The 12,171-nt window shown below is 41.4% G+C and overlaps 1 protein-coding gene across 8 annotated transcripts in view; it reads right to left on the minus strand.

Annotated features, from left to right (window-relative positions):
• Nucleotides 1-12,171, minus strand: part of SIPA1L1 (signal induced proliferation associated 1 like 1) — a 372,985-nt gene that overhangs the window by 155,719 nt on the left and 205,095 nt on the right. The window contains exon 1 of one of the 8 annotated variants that reach the window (XM_066344439.1): nt 145-271. The exons of the other annotated variants lie outside the window; for them this stretch is intronic. The gene's annotated coding sequence lies outside the window, so the exon portion shown is untranslated. Of the gene's footprint in view, nt 1-144; nt 272-12,171 lie in introns of those variants that run through there. 8 annotated transcript variants of the gene reach the window in all.

The raw sequence follows: 12,171 nt of genomic DNA on the forward strand, positions 1-12,171 counted from the left end.
AAAATCCTAACTTGTCTTCCATATCTTTACAAAGGCTAAACATAGTTGACAAGAGCAAATACAAAACAGAAAATAAACGGTGTTTTCCCAGAGCCATCACATCCCTGAGCATTCCTCTGCATGTGCCTCTACTTGATTACTTACCCCGACCAGGAATAGTTCAGAACGAATCCAGCCTTCACCACCACCTCTTCCCATGCTCTCTCTCCTGCTTCATCTACTCGGACTATTTCACTGATTAACAAAATGCCTGCATTTCCTTACGCACTGCAACCTACCCCACCCTTTGGCGCTAATTTCTGAAGAGAGCAGAAACAAAATGCTGCTGTAGCTAGACCTCTGCATACTCCCCCAGAGACGACAGAGAACTGCTAACGTCCTTCCAGGTGACTGCCGAAGAAAACCAACTTCCTCGTGGGCACATCAGTCGGGAGGCAAGAGGCACAAATTCGGAGCACAGAATCCTGCATGGTGGCGTACATCCTGAAAAGAAAGGCAGAGGACCCTTTTCCAAGACTCCACAAATGACACCAGAGGTGGCCTTTAAATTCCTGCCAAATCCACGTTGGGAAGATGCTGCTGAACCAGCACTGCGCCGACAGGGCTGCATTGTCTATAAATCACGGCTGACACCGCGAGGACGGCCCGCGCTCCCCGCGCTCCACGCAGCAGTAACAAGCACTTACTTCCACGATAATTAAGCATCTCGCTCGGCAGCTTCCTGCTTGTGAGGCAGCTGCTTTCATTTCTCTAACAGTGCGCAGCATCACTTTGGAAGACTCGCTGCTATTTAAGGGCTGGAACATTGAGGGGTGTTTCAAAAACTGCACGCTGCCTGCAGAATGCAGGGCCAGCCGAGCTCCAGCTGGGCTCCCGGGCTGCGCTAGGCAGCCTCAGAGAGACGCCAATTGTTCTCACCCCCCTCCCCTTCCCCACCTTTTGTTAAGGGGATAATGGCTTCGTACTGATACCTAATTAAACCTGGCTTTTGCACTTTCTAGAGTTCTGCTGTCAGATCGCTCTGATTTACTTTCCATTTCAGAACTTTACAGGTTCCTACCGAATGGTAAGCCTTCAAGTGGAAGAAACTGCTAACTGTTGCGTCCAACGGCAGCACATGTGGACACAACTAAGAATCAAGAGGTGCCACTCATAACATGGAAGAAAAACCAGTCAACTAAACCAAAATGCAAGGTAACCTCCAGTCCATCTCCAAAGGAAAAAAAAAATGCTATTCATTTCAATGAAATATCTTTCAGAGAAAGACTACACAAGCATAAAGAATAATTCTAAGTAGATTCTTATAAAAACCAGATGCTTTCAACAGTTCTCACAATCTCAGAAATCAAGAGACATCACCTATTATTGCCAGAACTTTCATTTTCAAAAAGGCCAACACACCAGTCATAAAAACTCCTTCTTGCCACATTTCATTTCTCTTAGAAAATAGTTTGTTGCAAGACTGTCTTTTTAAAGATATGTGAAGATATACCCATTGTGGGAAGAAACTAAAAGCCAGCACTAATATATAACAAATTGAACTGACTTGGAAAAGCCTGATCTTGGCCATTACTACAGAGTACTAGTCTTCAGAACATCTGGTATGCTTCCAATATTTTTAATGGATTTTAAAAATCTTATTTTAAACATAAAAATCTGTTCACAATTTAAAAGAAATGCCAAACCTCCCATTGTAACTACAAGTCAATATTTGTTTTTGTAACTTCAAAATATAGATGGGGAAAAGGGTGGATTAGATTGTGTCCACAGTTTAATAACTTGTAAAAACTAAGGAGGTTCAAGATAGACAACTAAGTTAAATAATATTTTCACCCTTCTTTCCTACTTTCTTTCTTTCCCCATCCTTATTTACATCAATATATTCCTTTTGGTGCAATATAAACTTTGGACATTGACTAACATATATAGAAATATGTATGCTGTGGACTTATTAAACTACTAGTAAAAACTAGAGCTGTCACAGGCATACCTTGGCGATCCTGCAGATTCGGTTCCAGACCACCGCCACAAAGCAAGTACCGCAATAAGTGAGCTGTAATCTTTTTGCTGGGGGAGGGTCTTGCCCTCAATTTGTAAAAAGCGCTTCATCTGTGAAGCATAGTAAAGCAAAGGGCAATCAAATGAGGTATGCCTGCATGATGGCAAATCAGTAACACTTAAAACCTACTCCTTAGGATTGGGGGAACTAGCAAACATATGCTGACAATTATTAGTAATTCTACTGATTATCAGCAAACCTGCCTAAGCATCACTAACTATGGCAAACAGCAATAGAATTAAACAGAAGCGCAATACTAATTTTGACACATCACCCCCATCTGTTGAAAGAGCAAGCTATATAAAAAATTTCCTTGTTATATGTTTAATTTCACAGCTGTAGATACTATTTGAATCAATGGCAGGTCCATTTAGCTAGAATACCAATCCCACTTTTAGTTCAGTGAGTTGTTGGAAACTACCAGAAAACGAGAATATCCATTCAAATTCTACTACTTGAAAGTCTGTCACTCAAAGCTTAGCACAACATAACCTACCACCCTTTTCTGATGTAGGGAAAACAGCTCTGTGAGGCTCGCTCACTTGCATTTTGCATTAGTGCATGAGCACGTGGCAGAGCCACGTGTGTCTAGCCTACATAAGGCTACGGGTGCTTTCTCTCAGAGCAGTGTTGAGGGATTGCTTGCCCGCCACTGCGAGGGGCCGTTAGGTGGATCACTTGCCCACCACTGCAAGAAGAGGTCTTCCCCTGTCTGTTTGCTCATCCGCCATTACAAGAATCTAATAAACAGGAATGGCCCACTGCTTTCCAGCTCCGCAGTTCCTCTACCATCTGCCTGAATCCAATGTGAATCTGCTTGGGCTCAACCACTGGCATTACAGGGAGCTATGTGCATGGTAGCCAGTACCATCTGGTGATGTTATAGGTATCTGCAGCTTTAAATATCATCTCTATGCAGTTACTTCCAAATCTCTTCTCATGATCTTCTCCCCTGAACACCAGATCAAATATATGCAAGTGCTCATTTGATATCTTCTTATTTACCTATTTTCTACAATCAATTAAGAAGGAAAAAGAAAACAAAATCATTTTTTCCCCAGAAATGAATAGGTGGTAAGGAAGTGAGAACAATAAATAATTCAAGGAACCAAATGAAAAGAACAACATGGGAAACTTTCCGTGTGCCAAGGGCATTAAGAACAGTCTAAAGGCTACACAAGAAAAGTGGAAAGGAAAACCAAAACAAAAATAAAAAACACTAAGAACTACATACAGTTTCTTTCCCAAATATTTTATAATACAATATGATACATTCACCAGAATGATGTGGCATTCCTCATCAAATGTTTCAGGGCAAAAGGAGTTTTAACGATAACTATTGAAACACTCCAATATTCAGAGCTATACAATCTTAGAACATTTATGAAAATATCATTGTAAACAAGTTTATGAAGTTGAATATACAGATTTAGAATACTCTAAAGTAGTCTTACTTTAGAATATAATAGGAAACTTTATTTTAAACCAGAAATTTAATTTCACAGTGCTTAAACATTACATTAGCTAAGATAACCAAGTAAGGCAAACTATTTTCTTTATGTTCCTTCTTGTCTTTTCTGAATTTCACTCAAATTACGTAAAAGTAACATCTCAGATAAAGGGACGTCATACTCTTTCAAGTTAGCCTGAAACCCATACAAACCTCTCAAGTACAATGTCATGAATAATTTAAGCTTTATGAATCAGCACCTAACTTTTTAGACTGGAATTTCCCCCTTCAACAAAAAGCATGAGGGACTGGGGAAAACGGAGTTGATAAATCTAGTTGATAAATCAAGTGTTGAAAAAGACAACATTGATTTGAAAGCTGATTCAAATAAGGTGCCCTGAAATTAATCAAATGAATAAAAGCAGTATGGATACAAAATGTATGTAACAGGATAAGAGTTACATTTAGATTTAGACATAAGAAAGCAATTTAAAATATGCCTGTTTGGCCAAGTAGGAACCAAAAGAGAGAATAACACTTGTTTCCCACCTACTTCTCTAGCTAAAAAAGTTCAGCAAGTAAAGGTGCATTTCAAAGGCCTCCTAAGGCTTGAATATACTCTGTACTTGGGAGAGTGAGGGAAAACACAAAAAATGGCAGAATGCTTGAGGGCAAAGAGGGTGATAGAAACTAAGAAGGTATGGAGCAAGTTACATGGTAGAATTCTTGATAAGGAGTGAAATGATCCAACAGCTGGCAAAATAAAAAAGAATACAAATTAGGAGTATTTATCTCATACTAAATATGACTGCAATTATTTAATGCCAAAGAGCTAGGTTTGAGAAGCTTAACACAGGAAGAAGGTAAAAGGTAGAAAGTAGAGTAAAAGGCCTGACCAGGCAGTGGCACAGTGTATAGAGTGTTGGACTGGGATGCAGAGGACCCAGGTTCGAGACCCCGAGCTTGCCAGCTTAAGCGCGGGCTCATCTGGTTTGAGCAAAGCTCACCAGCTTGGACCCAAGGTCGCTGGCTTGAGCAAGGGGTTACTCAGCCTGCTGAAGGCCCGTGGTAAAGGCACATATAAGAAAGCAATCAATGAACAACTAAGGTGTCGCAAGGGAAAACTAATGATTGATGCTTCTCATCTCTCCATTCCTATCTGTCCCTATCTATCCCTCTCTAGTAAAAGGCAATACTTAGAAAGTTAACAGTGAATCAGAATTATCAGAGGGGAAAAAAATGCATGTTTGAGGTGCAATAAACTAATACTTTCAAAGAAGCAGAATCAGAGCTCACCAACTCATCAGGGCCCCAGGATATTAAGCAACCAGACTAGATCAATAAAGCCAATGAGTGGTTTTTTTTAATGTACTAATTTGTAAATTAATATTCATTTAAAATACATTAAAAATGTAGTTATGACCTGGCGGGGTAGCTGAGTTAGTTAAAGCATCATCCCAATATGCCAAGGTTGTGGGTTTGATCCCCAGTCAGGGCACATGAGAGAATTAACCAATGAGTGCATAAATAAAGTAGAACAACAAATCAATGTTACTCTCTCTTCCTTCCTCTCTCTCTAAAAATAAAAAAATACATTTAAAAAGTATTTATTTAAAAACGTGTTTATCAATACTATAAGCTGTGACCTAGTACTGAACAGCTGATTATCAGATATGATCTGATACAGAACAACTCATAACCAAGTATGATGTAAGGAAAAGAGAATATGAGAAGCAGGCACCAGGGCAGATAGTCAATAAATGTCTCATATCCAGGCGAACATGCCTGTCAACTTTTCCCAAACTGCTTCAAATTCTTCAAGTTATTAATTCACATGAAAAGGGTTCTATGATTAAATAAGGCAGGAAGACACAATATATCACCTCCCTTAGGACATGATAATACATGTTAGTATTTTAAAGGCTCCATGGAATCACCAGTCTAAAAAAAATAAAAAGGCCCTGGCTGGTGGCTCAGTGGATAGAACGGTGGCCCAGTGTATGCTATGCACGTCCTGGATTCAATCTCTGGTCAGGGCACACATGAGATTGACCATCTGCTTCTCTCTCCCTCCCTCTCCTCCTTCTCTCTCTCTCTTTTCCTCCCATAGTCAGTGGCTCGAATGGTTCAAGCATGGCCTTGGACACTGAGGATAGCTCAGTTGGTCTGAGTCCGTCCAATAGCTTGGTAGTTGAGCATCAACCCCAAATGGGGTTGCTGGGTGGATCCCAGTTAGGGCACATACAGGAGTCTGCCTCACTATCTCCCCTCCTCTCACCTAAAACAAACAACAACAACAAAAACAATAACCCAACAACACTAAAACTAAGAGGTTTCTTAAATGATCTGACTATGAACTCATTTAAGAAAGAAACAGAACATTTTTATATTGTGTATCCTATTGAACATAATTGGGGACAAACAGGCCCAGTTTTAGAAGAATTCAGAATACAAACAAATTTGTAGAGAGATTGTAAATTTAGCTATGTGTTTTTAAAAGTTACATACAGATATATAAGTAAGCCAAAGAAAGTTCATCAAAGGATGTATAATGCTCATCTTTAGATAACTGAATTATGACTAATTTTCTTATATCTGTCTATATTCTTCCCTAAAATTAGCATATATAGTTTTTATAATCAGACAAAAAGAAAACAGGAGAAAAAAATAAACCCATCTTTCTGTTGCTAAAAAACGACAATAAAATATGATCTGGGAATGTGGTATAATGAACATACATTTGAATACTAATTATAAAATACTGCTCCATATTAAACCTCTAACTTTGACCATTCAAATCACCAAACAAGTCAAAATTCAACAGATGTCAGTTTTTTCCAATGAGATGATCTTGTGCTAAATCCCCTGATCAAAGAGAACTATATAAAGAGTAGAGTACTGAAGATTATAAGATTACCAGTACTTTTAGGATTTAAATAATTACTTCATAGAGGATCGTATTTCCTCAATTACAGATGCTTTATACTTAATTTTGACATAAAAGTCCCCTCATGTCCAAGAGTCTCATTTCATAAGGCTGTGATGACCTGGGAAAACCAGGTAGGCTGCGTAGACAAAGCAGAGGGTGAGCCATCATCCCTCATTCCCCTTTCCTGGGACACATCTACTATCCCGTGTATATCTCACCTTTTGTCTTCACAAACCAGCTGCGGAGATTTGGGCTAACTCTGAAGGTTGTCACCATTTGGACTTCTAGGCCAACACTCTGGAAAGCATTATTAAAGGACTGTGGGGCTGAAGGAACTGAAACCGTGTATTTAACCTGGAGAGGAAGGGTCTAGTGGTATTGACTTTCACCTCAGAGGTCAGAGGGCAAGGATGGCCTCAACTGTTTTGTCAGATTTAAATGGGATAAGCCATGAAAACTGCCTTTGATTCACATGTGTAGACCCCTGGCTGAGAATCTGCATTACTATGACAACTTTTTTTAAGTGAGAGCAGGGGAGATAGACAGACTCCCACATGCACCCCAACTGAGATCTGCCCAGCAACCCTTGTCTGGGGCCACAACTCAGACCAACCGAGCTATCCTCAGCACCTTAGGCTGACATTGGAACCAATCGAACCACTGGCTGTGAGAAGGGAAGAGAAATAGAAGGGGGAGAGGGAAGGGAAGAGAAGCAGATGGTTGCTTCTCATCTGTGCTCTGACTGGGGATTGTACCTGGGACGTCTGCATGCCAGGCTGACACTCTATCCACTGAGCAAACTCTCCAGGGCCCTAAGACAACTTTTAACTGCCAACATGGGCTATCTGAGCACTGGTCAGTGCTTGCTCTAAGGCAATGAAAAGAGGAGACAGAGAGGGAACAGTCCACCCTCAGGCCCCTGTATTATAACTGGTAAAAGAAGACTAGAATGAGGGAAACCAGAGGATACAGGATTCAGTCAAGAGAATGTCACAACCAGTTTATTAAAAATATCATGGTTTTCCCATTTGAATATTTATATTCCAAAAAAAAAAATTTAAGGGCACTTGAAAAAAAAATACTTAACTTTACCTTAAGAAGAGAGCAGAATGTAGCATCAGTAGGAAGAATGGGTGAACACAAAGTTCCTTCTAAGCACAACTCCAATATCCAAACCATTATTAATCATGATTAATATCAATAGTAACCATATTTCATTTAGCAGATTTTAAAATACCACCCAAGGACCGAAGACTTAAAAAAATTACAAAATAAAATCATTCCACATTGCCTTAGCATTTCCTTAAATACAAACTGCATCACATACAGATGGCTTGTCCCTGTCATTGCACTCCTATTTCTGACTGACTCTGAGGAAGCAGAACCTGTCGTCCACCTCACTCTCTGCCACCTGTTCATTCCTTCAGTCCTCACCAGCACCTGCGAGCTGAGTGTCTCCACTTTCAGTCAGGCAGGCAGACGGTTTCCAACACAAAGTACTCAGTACATAGTGGGCTCTCTCTCAACAGATACTGGGCTGGCAGAGAATTCATGGCAGAAAAACTACTTTGAAGATAGGTTCTAAAAGGAAAAAGGGCCTCCCCTTACAGCAGGGTATCACTTCTGAGTAGAACCCTGACATGAATCTCTACCTCCAGCAGAAATACGTCCAGTGGGGGGAAATACTGATAGTGAACTTCGTCTCAGTGCTGCAGTGGTCATGTCACTGTCCTTTCAGGAACCTTCGGTGGCTCCTCAACTGCAATTTGTTGTCGTGATTCAGGCCTGGAATTCAGAACCACTTGACACCTGACCCCAAAGTGTTTCCTTCTTCTGGTAACAGCAAAAAATAGGTCAGCCTTACTAACACTGTGGACCTTGTCATAAAGCTCTAGCAGATGACTAAGCCTAAATTGAGGGTGTCCCTCTCGGATTTTGCACTCAGATTTTTAAAATTGTGAGTTATTAGAAAGAAGATGTCTCAGGGCCAGAAAGTATAAATATAAGTCCACCAAAGGTTGAACAGTGAGGAGGAAGCCAGATTTCGTCTTTCATGACTTCCATCCTGTCTGCTACACCATGCTGTCTTTCCAGAATATGCTTTTCCTACAATCTGCTGCCACCACTGTCACTACAGTGTGAGCACTCACCATGCACCTGTTCCTGCCCACCACCTCATTTATCCCCACCAGCAATGGCAGGGCATACCCACTACAGTCCGCACAGGGACACCCTGCTACTCAGAAGATCCTGGAGGTCTGATCCATCACGTTCCTTACACAAGAGGGTCCGCCCTCCTAAAAATGCCTCTCCTTCTACTACTTTCTGAATTTCTGTGACTCATTCCACACGTGGTTGAACCTTTTCTCCACATTTAAATTTTTAGGTACTTGAGGGCAGAGATCCGTCCAATCTTATCCCCAAAGCACCTAAATTCAGTGTCCTTTAAATGGAATCATGAAAAACAAAAGTCATACAGTCTCAGCTAAGATGAATTAGAAATTAACTGATACAGTAATAGAATTTATATTGTAATGTAAAATGTAACTGTGGTTATCTCATAAACATTAGTGTGAGGGAAGCATGTCAAAAAAAAGTCCACATAACAAAACTTTAATATAGATTTCAGCTTCGTCTTTCTCCCATAAAGAGTTTGCTCAACAGCAGTGAATGAAAAATAACTTCTCTGACATCTCTCACAGCAATATATTTGCTGATTTGTCTCCACAGGCAAGTGAAATAAAAGACAGGATAAACATATGGGACTTTATCAAACTAAAAAGCTTCTGCACAGCTAAAGACAATAAGAACAGAATAAAAAGACAAACTACACAATGGGAGAATATATTTGACATAGTGTCTGACAAGGGGTTAATAACCAAAATTTATAAAGAACTTGTAAAACTTAATACCAGGAAGACAAACAATCCAATCCAAAAATGGGCAAAAGAAATGAATAGACACTTCTCCAAAGAGGACACACAGATGGCCAATAGGCATATGAAAAAATGTTCAGCATCACTAATGATTAGAGAAATGCAAATTAAAACCACAATGAGATATCACCTCACACCAGTCAGAATGGCGCTCATCAATAAAACAACACAGAATAAGTGCTGGCGAGGATGTGGAGAAAAGGGAACCCTCCTGCACTGCTGGTGGGAATGCAGACTGGTGCAGCCACTGTGGAAAACAGTATGGAGATTCCTCAAGAAATTAAAAATCGAACTGCCTTTTGACCCAGCTATCCCACTGTTAGGAATATACCCCAAGAACACCATAGCACTGTTTGAAAAGAAGAAATGCACCCCCATGTTTATGGCAGCATTGTTCACAATAGCAAAGATTTGGAAACAGCCCAAGTGTCCATCAGAGGACGAGTGGATTAAAAAGCTTTGGTATATATATACTATGGAATACTACTCAGCAATAAGAAATGATGACATAGGATCTTTTACAACAACATGGATGGGCCTTGATAACATATACTGAGTGAAAGAAGTAAATCAGAAAAAACTAAGAACTATATGTTTCCATACATAGGTGGGACATAAAGATGAGACTCAGAGACATGAACAACAGTGTTGGGGTTACAGGGTGGGGGGAGGAGTGAGAGGGGGTTGGGGGAGGGGAGGGGCACAAAGATCATGGCTTTTCAGCATTTGCCATATTGCCCCCCTTAATCTATAGACAGACAGCAAATATTTACGTATGGTGTTCCCACTATAAAGACTGCTGTCTTAGGGAAAAATGCTGATAAACTATTTCAGCAGTTCCTCCTTCTTCAAAGACTTATATGTAAACATAGAGCTCCATGTTTCATAGGACATACTCAAGCTCACTCCATGCTCCCTGGAGCTTTAGCACAAGGGAATGCCCCCCCCTTTTGTGTGTGTGTGTGTGTGTGTGTGTGTATTTTTTCTTTTATTTATTTATTTTTTGTATATTTCTGAGGGTGGGGATGGGGAGGCAGTCAGACAGACTCCTGCATGCGCCTGACTGGGATCCACCTGGCATGCCTACTGGGGGGAATGCTCTGCCCATCTGGGGTGTTGCTCTGTTACAACCGGAGCCATTCTAGCAACTGGGGCGGAGGCCATGGGGCCATCCTTAGTGCCCAGGGTGGATTTGCACCGGTGGAGCCTTGGCTGCAGGCGGGAGGAGAGAGACGAAGAGGAAGGAGAGGGGGAGGAGTGGAGAGGTAGATGGGTGCTTCTCCTGTGTGCTCTGGCCAGGAATCGAACCCGGGAATCCTGCACACCAGGCCAATGACTCCGACGGGTCTACCACATCATGCTTTTTACTTAAAAAAAAAAAAATTTACATTTCTTTTGAACGCTGATGAACAGGAGACACCAAATCTTTTTCGCCTGCAAACTACTACCTTCTTTATTAGATCTAGCTAATAACACTGTTCTGTCTTTTTTCCAAATAGCTCCAGATATATGGAAAAGATTTATATAGGCGGATGGGGATCCTCAAACCCCTCAGCGAGATCTTCTGAGAATGGCTTTTAAGATACCTAGAGGCAGAAAAAGCCCAATAGAGATCAGGGGAACTACCAGCTTTTAGGATATACCCTTAAAGGCTCCAACACCCCAAAGGGGTCTCATAGGATGCCATATGGGTACTGCTTCAATAGTGGAAAGGAAGGTCATTGAGCTAAAGCCTGCCAGGCTTACACGCCTCTGCTGTGAGGAAACAGGGACACTGGAAGGTGGGCTTCCCCCTTGCTCCTCTAAGGGAGGGTTCAGTCTCTTCCAGCCCTGCTCCAGCCACCTATGACCTAACCTTGCCCAGAAAGCTGGGGTTTGCCACTGAAGGCTGAAGGTGCCCAGGGCCGTCGGCCCCATCTACGACACTGTGGACGAGCCTAGGGTATTCCTTCCAAGAAGCAGGTAAACTGATCTCATTCGCACAAGGGCCACCTAACTATGTTTTGCCTGAACAGTCAGGTTTTTTATTCTTCCCTCAAAGATCTCTGTTGTGGGTGTTGATAGTCCTATTTTCTGCTGCTTTGCTTAATATATAGTGTTTCCTTTATCCCTCCTACCTCAATGCCCCACTCATATTTCAGGCTGGGACCTACTCCTAATTTAGAGCTCTCTTTCCTCCTTTTGCCAACTTGTATTATGAATTTACCTTTGCCACCCAGCTTAGTGTATCCCAAGGTTCTCTTTACCATGCCACAGTCGCAGAGCTCCAGGGAAAAGCAACCTGGTCTCAACTCTCCAGGCAGAGGAGAACAGAAGCTCCATATCCATGCATGCTGCAAATGGCTTTTTCCAGTCTACCTGAATCATTACCAGATAGAAGCAGCGATCATTGGGACTTGGACATGAGCTGCAAAGTATAGAATGGTGACAACAATTCCAGTGCCATGCGGACTTTTCCTGTGGGAAAATTTCCTGGACTCCTGCTCCCTGTGACAGCTCCTAACAGACTGAACTGGGGTTGGGTTGCATTTTTCAGGGATTTGGCATGGTGATGGAGCCAACTTGGACTTGGGGAACATGTTAAGGACACTACTCTTTTAGGGATTCTTGCTGTATTGGCCAAGAGTTTGCTTAAAGGCTTTTAATCACTGTAAAAAAAATAGAGGACTGGATGAAGAAGATGGGGCACATATACACCATGGTATATTATTCAGCTAGGAGAAATGGTGACATTGGATCACTTATAGAGGAATGGTGGAGTCTTGGTAGCATTGTGCGGGGTGAAATAAGCGAATCA

The sequence above is a fragment of the Saccopteryx leptura genome, chromosome 6, assembly GCF_036850995.1.
Source record: "Saccopteryx leptura isolate mSacLep1 chromosome 6, mSacLep1_pri_phased_curated, whole genome shotgun sequence".
Lineage (NCBI taxonomy): Eukaryota > Metazoa > Chordata > Mammalia > Chiroptera > Emballonuridae > Saccopteryx > Saccopteryx leptura.